The sequence below is a fragment of the Rhagoletis pomonella genome, unplaced genomic scaffold, assembly GCF_013731165.1.
Source record: "Rhagoletis pomonella isolate Grant_MI unplaced genomic scaffold, Rhpom_1.0 Rhpom_scaffold_00006, whole genome shotgun sequence".
NCBI classification, from domain to species: Eukaryota; Metazoa; Arthropoda; class Insecta; order Diptera; family Tephritidae; genus Rhagoletis; species Rhagoletis pomonella.
In genome coordinates, this window is record NW_023458560.1 from 81,014,986 (window position 1) to 81,032,147 (window position 17,162).

The 17,162-nt window shown below is 31.5% G+C and overlaps 2 long non-coding RNA genes across 2 annotated transcripts; one reads left to right on the forward strand and one right to left on the reverse strand.

The window, feature by feature from the left end:
* Positions 1–2,013: 2,013 nt before the first annotated feature.
* LOC118741436 lies at positions 2,014–2,780 on the reverse strand. Its single transcript, XR_004993282.1, has 3 exons — positions 2,645–2,780; positions 2,425–2,552; positions 2,014–2,368 (listed from the first exon to the last, which is right to left on the reverse strand). It is a non-coding gene; the product is annotated as an uncharacterized LOC118741436 (long non-coding RNA).
* An 8,845-nt stretch (positions 2,781–11,625) lies between these two features.
* On the forward strand, positions 11,626–12,016 carry LOC118741437. Its single transcript, XR_004993283.1, has 3 exons — positions 11,626–11,650; positions 11,720–11,886; positions 11,975–12,016. It is a non-coding gene; the product is annotated as an uncharacterized LOC118741437 (long non-coding RNA).
* Positions 12,017–17,162: the final 5,146 nt, after the last annotated feature.

The window sequence follows — 17,162 nt, forward strand, 5'->3', positions numbered from 1 at the left end:
ACTTCTTTGAGATAGACGAGAAAACGCTCTTCTAAATGCTGGCAGGGATGTGTGTGCCGTTTGGTAAAAAGCACGGGCACATGTGTGTACTTTATTTTTATTAATATAAAGCACATGCACATGTGTGTGCTTTGCGTGGAGAAACTTATACACTTCGAATTCTAACTCAAATTTTAAAATAATTTTTTAATATGTTTTCTGTCATATAAAAAACAAACAACATCTCACTTTTTATTGAATTCTCTTTCAAAAAATAACGTTTAATAAACAAATTCTTTTAAAAATATATTATGTGCATGCATGATGCAATAATGAAAGGTGTTGTACGTTGTGACAGCTCGAAATCGAACTACCTTAGGTCAATATTGTATTTTGGAAGTACAAGATAAACGGGAATAAAAAAAAGCCTTTTAGTTGAAAAAGTACTAAATTGTATGCCTTCTCAACAGCGTTCCGATTATCAGAATAGGTATATATATGGCTTGGTAGTCTCATAAAACTGTAGATAATTAAAATAATAAAATTAGGAGTGTTTTTATTCACAGGAATATGATAATATGCTTAAAATTTTCGAGATGATGAATACCCAGCTAGAACAGTATGGCTTATATAATTACTTTTATGAGCCGTATCACTAAGAAAATTATCCCTTATGAATTTGAAATGTGTCCCTTATATTGTACAGGCCAAAAAGAGGAATTCATTTACGTGTGATCTTTTGTCCCCCTCTTTCATATAGGCTTCTTGTGCGCATATATCAGGTTTCATAGCTGTTGACCATACCAATAATGCCTCATGCTCAGTTTTACTTGATCAATTCGTGTTCTCGAGAAAAAAAAATTTCACGATTCAAAAATCTAAGTATAGCCGCCAAATCCTTTTCTCAAAATTTTGAAAATCCTTTGTTTTTTGCCCTATATTTGCTTTGTATGGTATTTTCAACAAAATATAGGCCAAAAACGATAAATGTTCAAACTTTGGAGAAAAACAATTTTTCAGATTTTTGGATCGTGAAAATTTTTTTTCTCGGAGAACACGAATTTATCTAGTAAATCTTAGTATGAGGCATTATTGGTATGGCCAACAGCTATCAAACCTGATATAGTCGCACTAAGGTTTTTTTGTGTTCCACAGTGTTATACAAGGGATACTTTGAGGAATCATACAAGGAATTATACATTACCCAAGTCCACGTATATCCAAGTTCGTGACTACTTTTTGAAGTTTTATTTATTTGTTTTTGAAATTGACGACATATTTCAGAATTTGTAATTAATACGTTGTGTTCATTTTAGTTAATCCACTTTTTTAATTGTACAAAATTTATTATATACATACAATATCGGTCATATCAATAGCAACCCCATTTCAAAGTGATATTATTTCCCTCTCATGTTAATTTATTTATTGCTTAGAATTTGCAACAAAAGTAAAGTTGAATTTCTAACAAAACCCATATAAACCGAATTTTAAAACATCGTAGAAAACTACAAAAAATACAACAAATTTTCAACCAAAATTCAAACTTTTTTCTCAGAAGTGTTAGAATTTTTTTGAGCACTCAGTTTTATAGCCCCTTCAATTTTAGTCTAATTATATGCAAGTTTGAAGTGGCTAAAAATTACCTTAGTTTTTTTAGAATCGATTAAAAACAAATCGTGTTTAATCGTCTTCCATATAACGAAAACTTCGACCATATATCGATGGCTGAGTAGAAGATCGACCTATCTCGGCAGCCAGGTCGAAAACGCCCGATATCAGAAAGCTTTTCAACGCCCTATTTCAAAATTTGGCTGAAAAACGCCCTATTTTAGAATTTGATTGAAAAATGCCCTATCTCAGCACATTTTCGAAGTATTTTTATTTGAGATAGGACTTTTTTGAACCGACTAATAATAATAAAATATGTACTTTATACATATCTAGTTTCAATATAAAAAAATTTATGTACACCATTAATTGTGTATACATATCTAAGTCAATATATGTGATATACATGTACATACATCTACATACATATCGTCGTTTAAAGTACAAAACCATGTATCAATAAATTGCAAAACCGCGTATAGAGATAATGCAAACCCACGTATGCGAGGTTGCATAAATTAATTTCTAGAGAGTAAAAACACTCATATTTCAAAATGGTTATCTTTTTGTAAAAAGCAATCGCATTTTTGGCTAGTATATTTCAGGAAGAATGGATAAGGATTGATCCAAAAACGTGTGTGAGCGAATCCAATTTTTAGCAGCAAATGTCAGTTACGCGGTTTTGTACTTTAAGCGACGATATGTATGTTAACAGGAACGCAGCAATCTAATACACGGGTGGAGCAGGAACGCAGCACAGCAGAAGCATACAAAAAATCTGCAAATAAATGGTTTTTTAGGTTTTTAACAAACGAGAACCTGGTTTCAACTTACTTCAACGTGTCTAAATCACAACGCACACACTAATGCAAAGGCGCAACAGGAACGCAACACTATAAAATACGGGCGGAGCAATATACAGGCGGAGCAGGAACGCAGCACAGCAGAATCGTCCGAAAAATCTGCGAATAAATGGTTCATTAGGTTTTGAAATAACAAAGAGCTCAAATGGAATGGTTCATCAATAAAGTCAAAATAATATGTTGTAACTTACGTGTATTAGCTCTTAATCACAATACCATCACAGGTCGGTCAGCGAAACACTAAGGAAATGACCTAATAAATGCAAAATTATAATTTATTTGTAAAATAATTCGGTTTTATTACAATACTTACCAAATTTCACGCAATTGGAAAACAAATGTCAGCGAATAAGAACAAAACGAACAACGAAAATTTAATCAATGTAGCTTGTTCAGAATTTTTTTCTAATATTTTGGGAAATGTTCAGTGAAAATAGCAAAGAAACAACACAGTTTCTCCTAAGGTAGTTCAAGATGGCGGATTAGAGCGAGAAGTTGCCAACGTATAACACCTTTCATTATTGCATCATGATGTGCATGTGCATGGGCTGAAATTTGTACAAAAATCGGCTCATACACATGTGCATGTGCTTAATAACAAACAGCACACACTTTTCTGTGAGCAGAGTTTGTTTTCCACATATGCACACACGTGTGTATGAGCAGTGAGAGCAAGTTGAATGTGTTTCTGGCGTGTGCGTGAGCAGAGCATGTGTGTGCAAATACGAACCCTGCGGCCAAGTTTGTGTTCTAATTGAAAAAAGGAAAGATAAGACAGCAAACTTTTATTTTTTTGATTGTGATTGTGTTTTAGAAAATGAGCAATGGCGGCACAATTTAAAATTAAACAAATAAAAACCCTTACGACGCATGCCCGCAATCCTTGTCTAATTCTTAATACTTACTTTAGCAATCCTTAATACTTACTTTAGTAAGGACTAGACCTGGATTAGACAAGGATGTTTATATCGTCAATGATGTCAGTTAGAACCCATTTTAGGTGGTCTGTTAACTGCACCGGATAGCATCTTGAAACCGTTACGCTCTCACTAAACTAATGACAAGATTTTCTTGCCTTGGCTGATGAAGATGAACGATTAACAATAACGATCAGATACTGGTGACAGATCATTTAATTACCAGAGGTAATAATTGACATAGAATGTTTCGCAGTATCACCGTCATATACATTCATATCGTCGATGTTTTGGCGCTCAAATTTTACAGGAGAGGGAAAAAACGGGTTTTCTCTGAAGGCATTGCCTTGAGAGGCGGCATTTTCTCTATTATTTCTATTATTTTATAAATCTGTTGTTTTAATAACGATTTTATGATTCTTATCCATAAATCTTGATGCCTGGAGTTCAGGGTTACCAAATCTCATTTTTGCCACAACGGCGATTTAGGCGGTTTTGCAACTGGTCGATGGGCGGTTTTGTAAAAAGAATCGTAAATTAAAAACAAATTTTTGTCACATTTTGTCGTATGTCATACAAAGTGGTTGCAAAATTGTTGACAAATGTAACTACGACAGAATTTTACTAACCTTATATCAGAGCTGTGTAATGATTGAATCAATTGAGTGTGCATTCTCATTTTTTTCGTTTCAAAAATGTGATTGTTTGATTTAAAAAATTTAACAACCACTCTTGAGATTGGTTACAAATTGTAAACTCAAAATATGTAGTGTGTTATGGAATGGTTGACACCCATTCACATAGAGAATGTGAATGCAAAAAGAGAACTCAATCATGTATGATTGGACGTTTATGGGAATGCAATCTGTCAATATCATTCAGTACTAATACTATTTGTTGTAAATTTTTGTACTCAAAATGTGAAACCAGAAGATTGCCATCTCCCTCAAAATAAGTAAACAAATAAATATTTGGTGCTAAAATATTTTTCTAAGTGTTTGGCCGAACTTCTGCTCAAACTTGAGGCATGAGTTCTGATTTTATAAGAAGAGTTTTCAAGGCAGAAATATACTCGAAGGTTTGCCATTGCGTGCCGAAGGATGACTGCTATTTTGGGTTATGATCTGACCCGGTATTTAACCATGGTCCTATGGAGTGGAAGTACGCACATGTAATCACTCTGCTACGGCGGCCGCCGTAAGTACATGCTATACATATCGTCGTTTAAAGTACAAAACCGCGTATCAAGAAAATGCAAAACCGCGTAATTGCATAAATTATTTTCTATAGAGTAAAGTCACCCATATTTCAAAATGGTTATCTTTTTTATAAAGCAAACGTATTTCTGGCTAGTATATTTCAGGACGAATGGATAAGAATTGAGCCAAGAGCTTTTGTGAGAAAATCCAATTTTTGGCAGCCAATGTCAGTCACACGGTTTTGCAGAATGACGATACGCGGTTTTGTACTTTAAACGACGATATATATGTACACATATTAGATTATTTATTCTCAAAATGCATGAAAACTATAGTATGCTTGCAAACAATTAATAACATTTTGTGATAAACAGTTTTACAAATGTATTTGCACTTCAAATTTGTATTTTAGTAAGGTATTAATTAAATAAATTATTATTGTAAATTATTATTTTAATAAATAGATATAAAGATATTTATACTTGGCAACTCTTGGACTTTTCTTCATTTGTAGCAAATGACAGATGTATACAAAATAAAAAAATAATTGTATTTTTCAAATTTAAAGCAAACGGGCGTTCTTTACAAAAAAATGTAGTTAGGGATCGAATTGCGCATATTTTTTTTACAATATCAAGTGCCCACAAGAAGTGTTAAACCCATAAATAGCTTAAAAAACGCTTTCGAAAATTCGAAACGAGAGTGAAGTGCAGTGTTCAATTGTGATCGAAATTGCAGGCAAAATTTGTGCGTATGTAATTAATGTTTTACTTATTTGAAGAAATGTTGCCCCTTGTCATTAAAAATAAGCAAACCAGGACCCCCGCGTCCCACTGGTTACATAATACTTGAATAGCCCCTTAATTAAAATGTGTTCGTTTTGAGAACGCACGGCCAGTTAAACAGGCATGTCTGAATCGATTTCCTTCATCATTCATAGCTATTTGATGTACATTTTTATTGTTATGTGTTGCAAACAGACATTTTAGGAACTAAATGGGTTCTAATCTATGTACTCAAGCGCACTTATTTTTAACAGTTTCCAGTTTATGTAATATTAATCAAAACAGCTTTTATTTATTTTATGTATTATGCGATTTCTGGAAGCGTTGAATACAAAAAGGGCTGTGACTAGGTTTATGTAATTTGAAATTGTGTTGATGATTACTAATAATAATAGAAAGGCGCTTACATATCGACACAACTAAAAATTTCATATATTTCAGTAGAGCCAATTAAAGATTTTTTGTTTCGTAATTTAGCAATAATATGCAGTCATACTGTAAGCTTTCAAATTATGTATTTTTCTAAACCTGAAATTTTGAATTGTGCCGTTATTGCAGAGGACCATCGACATATGTTAGTGTTTGGCCGAGCTACTCCTCCGATTGTGGCATGCGCCTTGATGTTGTCTCACAAAAGGGAGGGACCTACAGTTTTACGCCGACTCCTGCTGGGGGCCGACCACTATTACAAAAAACATTTTCTTTTTTTGTTGGCCGGAACTGGGCTCGGACGCTCACCCTGCGGAATGGTAGTGCGCACTTCTAACCACTACACCACAGCGATCGCTTAATTAATTTTAATCATTAATCGCGATTAACCATTTATTCGTTAATTTTTAGTCATTCATAGACTAACATTTTGTCGACAATACTCGCATAAGATAGTCCCAAATTTTCACATAGGAGAAAAGTGATTTTCTTCAAAACTTTTGAATGACGTCTTGACTGAACTTACTAATTCGGAATTTCTACTATTACTTATAGAGTATGCTATTCATAAAGTCTGGGTAATGAAATAAAAATTTTTCTATTATAAGTTCCATAAATATAAGGAGACTTTTATTGTTTAATTTATTTTTTGCACACAAACTTGTATCTTGAACTTCTTTTTCTAAAAAGTTAGGATGCCAAAATTTCAATAGATATCGGATGTACGGTAATTTTCCAAAGACATCTCCTAATAGATAAGTTCATGAAAATTATTCCAAACGAAAACATAAAATTAATAAAAAAAAATAAATAAAATTTAACTAATTTATATTAGAGGTTTGAAGTTTATCCCACAGTAAGTATGAAATCTTCAGCTATGTGTTTCCATTGTCACTTTTTCGTAGCCATATCAACAGCCTGACAATTAAGAAGATTGTGACGTTTCATGCTACCATACGCAATATCTTAAATCCTTCAAATTTTATTATTAACCTTTTGTTTGTTAAAAACATTTTCTTCTTAGATTCGAAACTTGATCAAGCAAAATTGCCTTTGTTTTTGACTAAGAGATGCTCAATAAGCTCAGAATTGTAATTCTCATTTGCATACATAACAATAAATTATTAATTTTTGTTTCACACCAACTCCAATATTGAATAGTAAACTATATTTTAATCTTACCCAAATAAACAACGATTTAGTTCAATCGTCAACCACATATAGAGTATAGGGTGGTAATGTGTTAAAGTTTTAAAGTTTTTAAACGTAAAATGACGGCTAATACCTTTTTAAGCGTTTTGTAATTTAACCAAAACTCATTAGCATCCACTCAAGCAAGGAATTATTTACTTTTCAACATGCATTAGCAGAGTGCACTTCTATTTTGTTTACAATTTGGTTGTCAAACACACTACATCGGATCTTTTGACACATTTACCAGAATTTACCACCAGGTAGATTCTGATGATTCAAAGAGATGACCTTACTTACTCTCTTATTTGTCCTCTCAGTTGCCAGAAAACCATGTACGATTTCCGGTAAAATCTGGAAATTCTGCTAAAAAATGTTAATTTCGGACTCATGCGGGTTTACAACTAAATAATATTGGGAATACTTTTGAGGTGTTTGAAGAGGGTTGCGACCTGTTTGAAACTAAATTTATTTATAATAATCATATTTTGGCCTTGACACTTTTGCTAAGTTTTGGCCGAGCTTCTCCTCCGATTTGTAGCGTGCGCCTTTGCTGTCACACAAATGGGAGGGACCTACAAACTTACGCCGACGCCGAACGGCGATACAATTTTTATGATTAGCTATTTTTTTATTAAAGACACTAAGATTTTTAAAATATTTTCACTAAAATTTTATCAACCTAAATGTAAAGCTTATACGAAGTAGTTATCTAATTTAATGTAAATTTTAAACATTTTCAAGATAAAACATGAATTATATTTAAAACGTAAATGTTAATACAACTGTTTTATATATAATCCCAAACATATGATATAAAATCCCCTCTACCAAAAAACTTAAATTGGGTAACGCCGGTTTGAATTTTTACAATTGAGCAATTGTCAAAAATCTTCATTTTTATCAAAAAGTTATTTACCAGGGTGGCTTTGAACTAATGATTGGTACTGAGTTAAAGAATGCACACACATAAAAGATTGCAGCCTTTTCAATACTCATTCAGTGTTAAACCTTTTTTTGATTGGACATTGGTTTTTTCAATCTTGCTATGAATATGTTGATGTGTGAATTCATAACTGCTTTGAGAGAATGGAAAAACAAAAATTTTAAACCTCAGTCCTAAGCGAAGAATAAGTAATGAAAACTGGATAGAAAAAAATTGTTGATTTAAAATTGAAAAGGATTTCACACTTACACAGCTCTGCCTTATATCCAGGGACCATAAAGAAATATATACATTGGCGCTCACCTAAATTGCACACTTTTACTTTTTACATTATTCACAATTTTTTACGTAATACATTTTTTCCGTTAATTTTTTTTTTTTATAAAAATAGAGTAGATTCTATAACGTAGGTCATATAAGTTAAAGTCTAAGACTTTGTGTTCAGTTCGTGAAAATTTAACAAATTTCAAAAAAAAAAAATCAAGATTTTCAACTTTTTTCACAATCTTTAGAAACTGTTTGGGTATGCAGTTTTGTAGCGCATTAAATTTTAGTATAATAATATGCGGGTTTGAAAATTCTGAAAAATCCCGCTGATTTTTGAGATTTTTTTTTTTTTGTCGAGGGTGTTGCGCATTTTCTCCCATATAACGCATAAACAAAGTCTATTTTTATATGGAAGAAAATAAGGAACACCCTCGACAAAATAAACCTCAAAAATCAACGGCATTTTTCCGAATTTTCAAACCTGCGCATTATACTAAAATTGAATAAGCTACACAAAACTTGCATACCCAATAAGTTTCTTAAAAGCCTGAAAGAAAAGTTGAAAATTTTGATGAATTTTTTTTTGAAATTTGTTAAATTTTCCTGAACTTTACACAAAGTTTTTGACTTTAACTTATATGGTTTACTATATTCTTATAAAAAATTAACGAAAAAAAGTATCACGTAAACATTGTGAATATTGTATAAAATAAAAGTGTGATATTTAGGTGAGCGCCACTGTATATGAAATTATAGACAGAAGTTTTCGTAGTTAAAACTTATGAACGATTTTAACCAAATTGGAACTGAATTCTTTAGACACGTGGCCCTAACATTCGGCTACCTGCCTTTGCCGAGACAATTTGAAATATGTGTCAAAGATATTCCAAAATGTATAGGGAATTTTAGTCTGCACTACTTTATGAATAAAAGTACCTATACAAACACTTTGGAGATGCGAAAAACCATGTGAAGAAAAACAAAACTTGTAAACCGAGGATCGCTCGAGTAGCTCGTTTCTGTAACTCTTCTCTACCGATTATTTCTCTACTGCTAGAGAATTACCTCATTCTCTACTACTCATTAGCAGTAGAGAACAAGGCGCCGAATCCAGAAACGAGCTCCAATTGTACATGTGTAAATATTTTCTGGATACATTACTTACCACGTAACCCGTTCCGTTTATATGTATCTGTCCAATGACTGTATTTGTCCCCAAACTGTTTGGGCAAAGTTTATGTTGTTATAACAATAACAACCGCATCACAGCAACTACAAAAAATCTCGCTAGCGGACATTTAAGACACAGATCGTTTATTAGGACATTAATTTCTTTACAATTCATTTTAATTACTTTACTATACACATTTCATTATTGCCCAAGTGACTATTATGTGTAGAACAAGTAAGTTCTTAAACTGATGACTGCTTCCGTGGTGCGCTGCAATTTCAGCACCAGCAGTTCGTTTAACTTGCATGACTAGAATTTCACTCGATTTTTAGTATCTCAAATTACAAAATGTTTTTAACCTTAAAGCTTTGCGCAATTGCAAATCTAGTATATAAAGTTGTTTCTTATTTTAATTTTAAAACGAACAGAAGACAAACAACAAGTACGACTAGATACTAAAATATGAATATGATTAAAAAAAAAACATATTTTCCAAAAAGAACAAATTCAGAGGCACCCTGTGTACAGAAATGCATCAAGCCAAAGTGACAGTCTCTTTTATAACTGCGGGATATATAACTGATGAAAATTTCCAATATGCGCAACACGGTTAAATGCCTAATTTGAACTTAACGGCGCAAATAAGACCGATGATTTATTTGGCTTAATGCATTTCTGCACGCAGCCACATTCGGTAGTCTAAAAACACATTTTAAAATTAGTCAAATTTGAGGAAAATCAAACGTTTTAATAATTCAAGATATTTTTAATAACTGCTTATCTAATTTAAATAAGCAAACAAACATACAATATGATCTTACAATTTATCACAATATTGCACCAAACAGGCCTATGTCTTTTTTTGAACCAAATTATATTGTAAGTTTATTTGGAACACCTGCACCAGTGTAAATAGAAACGTACAAGAATCTGTATTTTTTTTTTGGGACTCACGAAAACAAGTATAGAAACTCGTACATATGTATGTGCATTGAAAAAAAAAATTCTTAAAAAGACTTAAAAAAAAACTTAGAAAGGCTATAAGCATTTATAACGAGAATTAGCGAAGCATTTAAGATACTTTCTTAAATCTTATCTTATGCATTCTAATAAATTTTTGTTTATTGTTTTTAATTAAACTTTTTTATTTTATTAAATTTTATTTACTGATTTAATTAGCTTCGCTCAGCAGTATTTAATTAATAAATGCAATTCTAATAATTTGTTTAGCTCTCTTATGCGTCAAACTAATACTAAATCCTGCTGACTGTTTCTTTTCTAGAACTTTCCTATATATATGTATACATATTTTTACAAAGTTTACAGCAAATCGAATGTATGTAGATGTTAACGGCTGCTATGATAAAGTTACTTATATACACATGTTTGAAGTATATATGTACATATAGATATTATCTTATTTTATATATTTTTGTAAGTGCCAGATCCCCTTTGCGATTATTTAAAACCCTTTCCTTTAAAGTGCATTAATTTTATGGCACGACCTTCACGATTGAAGTTAGAAAGCGAAGCACAAAGCACTAATATATACTTGCATATGCACATACATATATATACTTATGGATGTACATTGGACTGGGCCATGCCATAGTTTAAAAGCTTATTTACGTACACAAAAAATGACTTGTAATATTTAATCAATAGATTGCCTCTATGAATAGTTCTTAAATGAAGGCATATAACAGACAAACGGAACAAAGGCACTTTCATAGAGATTTCTTATGATTTTCCGTGAAAATGCCTATTGATTTTATTAATAATAATGTCCTTCAAAAATTAAAAATTAAAATATTTGATAAATTTTTTTACTAGATAGAACTACACTTCGAAGAAATTCTCAAATGTGATCCACCGCGAATTATAGCTATGTCGTCAGGACTTATAGTGAAATATAATTTTTAACATATCGCTCATTTACTTCAATAGTGTCATAATCCAAAAAATATAAAAACTCAGTTAAGTACCCAGCCAGCAAGAAAACGTACATTTTACGAACATTATGTTTTACGAGGGATTCTCGTATCGCCAAAAAGTTAGAGAAAAGCTCGTAAACGATAAAACAAAAAATATAATAGAAAGAGGCTTGTAGTAATTTGTCAGCACAAGAAAAAATTTTAGTTTTGTTGACAATTTTTCTTCAATCATAATATTTTATAAGTAAGTAGTTTGTTAAATATTCAATTTAAGTAAATTATTAAGTATGTAATTTATTGGCAGACTGGTGCAAATGCAAAGGACGATCTACCACTTTCTTTTATAATTAAACTTCTTGTAAGTAGCTACTACATATGTAATTCAAAAATACAAATTAATTTAACGAGTTTTGCAATTCTTTCACAGGCTGCGCGGAGCAACACTAAAGGATTTAAATATTTTAAATGTAGATAAATATTTAAGAACGTGCTGGTGGAAAATTATTATAGATGAGGTAGCAGAACTTTTCTCGTGGAAGGGAACTGGTACCAAAAGCAGAGCTATTGGTTTGGCAACGACTGCGGCAATAAGAAGTACGGATATTAATATTTTTTACCACTTTTTACTTAATTAAATTTTCCGATTTCCAATGGAGTTTAATTTTTCACTTTATTTTCTTAGGTGCTTTTCGTCAAAAATTTAACTCCGACGAAGAAGTTTTTATTTCCGTTGCAAAGAAGCACTTCCAATATGCACACGACCGCCAAAAAAAATTTGCAGCCCATCGGCAAAAAAGATAAAAAAATAAATTCAGCTGCTTTATAATATATATTAAACCCCTCTTATTTAATTGTTAATTTGTTAATAGATAGTTTTTTAATATTTATTTATCTGAAAATATCTTCACATATACCGTGCCGGGAAAAAATATTGGCACAGAGAATTTTTCGCCATGAATGCAAAGTTTTTTATTCTGATTTCTTCTCTAATTGTTTTTTATAAAAATATAGTTAGTATGAAGTTCTACTTTCAAATCAGATTTTTTAGAAAAATTCAAAGTATGCAGTTTTATAGCCCATTTAATTTTAGTATAATAAAGTGCGCGCTTGAATAGATAGAAAACCTCTTTGTTTTTTTGGCAATTTTTTACACGCAGTTTCTTCAAAAAAAAAAAAAATGTTGCACATAATTTGCATGGACGAAACTGCGTGAAAAAATTGCCAAAAATCAACGCGGTTTTCTGGCAACTTCAAGCTTGCACTACGTTATACTAAAATATAATGGGATATAAAACTGCATACTTAGAATTTTTCTCAAAAATCTGATTTGAAAGTAGGTCTTCATACTAACTATATTAAAAAAACAAAATGTGCGAAAAGAAATTCAAGTAAAAAAATTTGCATACATTGCGAAAAATTCTCTGTGCCAATAATTTGATCCGGCACTATAAATATTTATTAATTATAATTCCATTCAATAAAAGAACTACAATAATTTGAATTAATTAATTGCCTCTATTTTTAGCATTCAAAAACAGTAGATAAAGCAGTGTAAAAAGACGCTTTTTTAACGTAAATTAATCGTTTACGAGACTCGTTTACAATTAAAAAACGGACGTAAAAATATTCGCATACGAATACTTTTTCGATCCGTTTACGACTGTTCGTAGGCGATGCACAATTTAAAGCGAAAAAGTGCTCGAAAAAGAGTCGTAAACGGCTATCATAAACGATTTTTAATCCGGTTTTTCTTCGAGAAAATTTCCAATTACGAGCTTGTTTACGATGATTTTGCTGGCTGGGTAAGCAGAAATTGGCGCTACATGTTCTTCCAATTTGTGTAAAAATTTCATACATTGAAATACATTTCTACTATGGGAGTATGTACATATATGTATGTATGTATATGTTTAGCTCGAGTTTTGCTTTTTTGAGTTATGATACTATTGAAGTAAATGATCGATATGTCGATAATTTATAAAATTCCTTTCGAAATGTGTCTGGGGGAGACTGAAAATCCCTCTCTTTACCTTTGTGCACTCAAAGACGAGTTTTAGCCAAAAACACTTAATTTTCAAGACACATTTTTTTTTTGCTATAAAATACATTTATACTTTACGCTTTGGGCACCATAGACAGTGTTTTAACTATCCTATCTACATACCTACTACGCGCTTTCGTTTTCAGTGAAAACTAGGCTGATGTAATCTTCATAGATATATGGAAAAATATTTAAAATTGTGACTGGCCTCTGTGACTGATGTAAAGTACTTAATTATTAGACATCGGAATTTTATGAAATTGCATATTTTTGTTCAGCATTCTAGCGATCCCGGACAGACATCGAAATTCATTTAATTGAAATGTAAGAATAATTATTACCCGTAGTTATAGTCAAAATAAAGTCCCCTGTAAAGTTTGTTGCAGCTTTTTGGCATAACTTTCAATGGGGTATCTGTAAAAAAACTGCAACAAACTTTACAGTGCACTTTATTTTGACTATAACTACGGGTAAATCACTTTAATCCTATTTTTAGCTAACTTAAAACAGTTAAATTAAATCAGGTTAGGGAACTTCCTATTCTTCTTAAACGGAATCGCTATATCTACAAATTATTTTATACTTTTTAGTTCTTGTTGTAATAAAAGCGTGTTTTTAGTTTTTTTTAACTATAATATTATTTTCTACTTTTTAGTCTTTTGAAATCTTGCAGTTAATATTATACTAAATTTGACTTAACAAACAAAATTTTCAATATATTTCAATTTAAATAGATAATACACCTATTCTGAATATAAACCAAATTTGAGCACAGATGCCGAATATTTAATTATATAGACTCACGCGCCAGATAACTGCCAAAATTTTTTGTGTAGTTATTTCTTTTCATGTAAGCAATATGCATTCTAAATGTGAACTTAATCGGATCATAAATACGGGTTTTCCAAATATCTCGACTCCTGCGCCACCTGTCGGCAAAATTTTTTGTGGATTTATTTATTTTCATATAAGTCGTATATGTTCTAAATATGAACCACATCAGACTATAAATGCGGGTTTACAGATATCTCGACTCCTGCGCCACCTATCGGCAAAATTTTTGTTCGGATTTATTTCTTTTCATATACGTAATAAATGTTCTAAATACGAACTAAATCAGACCATAAATGCGGGTTTTACAAATATCTCGACTCCTGCGCCACCTAGCGGATTAAAACATCTTTTAAATTGTATTGTCCTCGAGTTCTGAGCTAAGTTTGAAGTTTCAAGTCTGTAGCTCATCGGGAAGTTTGTTAAATATTGACTGCAAAGTTCCAGGACATACATACATACATACATACATACATACAAGTGAAGTTAAATAAAAGCTTGTAAAAAACTCTTTTTCCGGGCTTAGAAATTTTTTAAACAATGCTGAAGACCGCTCTATTTCAATATGATTTCTCGAACAGTTTTGGAACAAATTTGTTTTTGCCCCAACCACTTCTTGTGTAGTAGAAAGGCTTTTTTTGAATATTTATATTACTTTTAAATGATAAAAGGCAAAGCTCCAATGTAGAAAATTTGGAAAAACTATTAGTGCAAAATAAAATTTTTTACTTATTAAGCCACCATGGTATAACAAGCTTTTTGATTTGTTCGAACACAAATATTTGTGTTAAATGTATATCGAGCCCTAATAGCCAAAGTAACGCAAGCGAATTTTTTTTTTTAATTTTATTTTTGGTGTAGAAATGCTTCTAGGTATATTTCTGCATCAAAGAGAAAATTTTGAGAAAATTCCGTTTACGTTATTTTGGCGGTTAGGGCTCGATATGTACTAGTATAAATTATACGTAAAGTAGTTTTCGACCCGCTTCGTTGGGTGTGCGAGTAACATTAGTTGTAATTGATTTCAATAAAACTCAACTTAAGCTTAGCCAAAAAGTAGGAGATTTTCACCTTTTTTTCTTTTCTTTTAACAATCTTCAAAATAATATCAAACTTAATCCTTCTTAAACCTCTTTCGTATGAGCTATATTGTGATACATACTCATTTCAATAACAACATAGATCAAATTGGCCGTTTCAGAACTATATCGATTGATACCCGTAATGCAATAATTCGTTCAACTTATCCAACCTTATCCTGAGTTCGCCCAAAACTCAGGACAATGATAATTGATTAATTTGAATTGAATTTAATTTTTGAATATTTAATATTTAAATATTTTATATGACTTTAGATACTTTAATTAGATCCAACTTTTTAAACAGATGGTAACCCTGTTCAAAATATTTTCAAACTACAACCTTCTTAAACCTCTTTCATCTGGTACCTTTATTGGAATATATAACCCTATTTTTTATTTTGTAATCCAAATATATTTAGTAGAGGTCGCTCAAAGTGCTTAAAGTTTGCCATGTATTTTATATGGGGAAAAAACTTTTCGTAGAACTGGTATAGAATTCTTGAAATTCGATATTTTGCGATCGGAAAACTCTGGTTCTCTTCAAGAGACTTCCAATAACAATACCCAATTATTTATTTAACCATTTTTTAATACTAAAGATTGTTTATTTTTCCCCTATTGTATTTTCTGGCATTTTCGGGGGTTTTGGCAAACCTATAAAATAAAGTAACTATGAAAAAATGGTTAAATAAATAACTGGGTTTTATTATTGGGAATCTCCTGAAGAAAAACATAGTCTAAAAATATTGATTTTTAAGAATTCTATACCATTTCCACGAAAAGTTGTTTCGTCGCCATATAAAATATGTACATGGAAAACTTGGAGCGCTTTGATCGACCTCTAAATATTTTTTGATTTAAAAAAAAATAGGGATATATTTTTCTTCGATATAGAGCAAGCCTAGGGGATGAGAGCATACAAATTCCGACTTTACTTTTTTTCATGCATTTTTGGACCCCCCTAGTGGGCATCCACCCAGTCCAATGTACTATACATAAAATATTAAGCGAGCTAATGTATACATTAGGGCTGGGAGTTCCTCCGGATAATCCGGATATTCGCATATCTGATAAAAAAGTCCCAACATCTGTGTAAAAAAATGAGCGGATATTCGGATTTTTCAATCTTAAACTAACAATAAATTAACAATTGTTTATGTATTAAAGACGTGTTGTAATCTATTTTTAGTTTTGCAACTCAATAGATTCAGCGAATCTGAGAACTGATTAGAATATCCGGATAACCAAAAGAACTCATATTAACCAGATATCTGTTTAATATAATAGATATGGATACTAAGCGGATATCGGGATTTTATTCGTATACTCGAATATCCCACGGATATCTAGATATCCGAATATATGGGTAGTCCAAGCCCTAATATACATACCTACATACATACATACACAAAAACTCCTTAAATATATAAAAAGGCAATGGTTAAGGTGATGTTCCCTGCTAAGATATTTGCAGTACGGTCCTTTTTGGCCGAGAAAACGGCGGTAGTTTTGCTGCACAAAGCGCAAATTCACGGAATATCCTCAGTTAAAAAATTAAAAAAGCTAAGTGCAGTTATCATTTTCATACCTGGCTCCACACTGGGAAAATAGTTTAATTACGTCAGCTAAATATGTTTCTCTCAACACATTAGGTACGTTCGTTTAAAATATCCAGTAAAATATATCCAACAGCGAAATTTAATCTGTTCTCTTACAAGAGAAAAATATCCAAAAAAATGTTTGCAGAAACTTGAAAGTTAGACGAACAGCTGATAGAAAGTCTGTTTACATTCAAAAGTATGAAATTGAAAGCGTAAGAAGACAAATCCCAAAGTCCTATCCTCACACAGTTCACTGGCTAGGCGATTAATTACTTACTTCTTACAATTTATGTCGTCGTATTTTATTATTTTTAA